This window comes from Rhinopithecus bieti, unplaced genomic scaffold, assembly GCF_001698545.2.
Source record: "Rhinopithecus bieti isolate Rb0 unplaced genomic scaffold, ASM169854v2 scaffold_38411, whole genome shotgun sequence".
Classification (NCBI taxonomy): Eukaryota; Metazoa; Chordata; class Mammalia; order Primates; family Cercopithecidae; genus Rhinopithecus; species Rhinopithecus bieti.
In genome coordinates this window covers 1-489 of record NW_016891984.1, presented here as the reverse complement: position 1 = coordinate 489, position 489 = coordinate 1, and the positions used below count along the sequence as shown (strand labels likewise).

Genomic DNA, 489 nt, shown 5'->3' with positions numbered 1-489 from the left:
GTGGAGCCAGGGCCAACTGAGGACAAAGATTTGGAAGCTGATGAAGAGGACACTAGGAAAAAAGATGCTTCTGATGATCTAGATGACCTGAACTTCTTTAATCAAAAGAAAAGAAGAAAAAACTAAAAGATATTTGATATTGATGAAGCTGAAGAAGGTGTAAAGGATCTTAAGATTAAAAGTGATGTTCAAGAACCAACTGAACCAGAGGATGACCTTGACATTATGCTTGGCAATAAAAGAAGAAAAGAAGAATGTTAAGTTCCCAGATGAGGATGAAATACTAGAGAAAGATGAAGCTCTAGAAGATGAAGACAGCAAAAAAGATGATGGTATCTCATTCAGTAATCAGACAGGCCCTGCTTGGGCAGGCTCAGAAAGAGACTACACATACGAGGAGCTGCTGAATCGAGTATTCAACATCATGAGGGAAAAGAATCCAGATATGGTTGCTGGGGAGAAAAGGAAATTTGTCATGAAACCTCCACA

General features: G+C 39.1%; 1 pseudogene across 1 annotated transcript; it reads left to right on the top strand.

Annotated features, from left to right (window-relative positions):
* Window positions 1-6: 6 nt before the first annotated feature.
* On the top strand, window positions 7-484 carry LOC108525919 (eukaryotic translation initiation factor 2 subunit 2 pseudogene; annotated as a pseudogene). Its single transcript, XR_001884365.1, has one exon. The product of XR_001884365.1 is annotated as a eukaryotic translation initiation factor 2 subunit 2 pseudogene (transcript).
* Window positions 485-489: the final 5 nt, after the last annotated feature.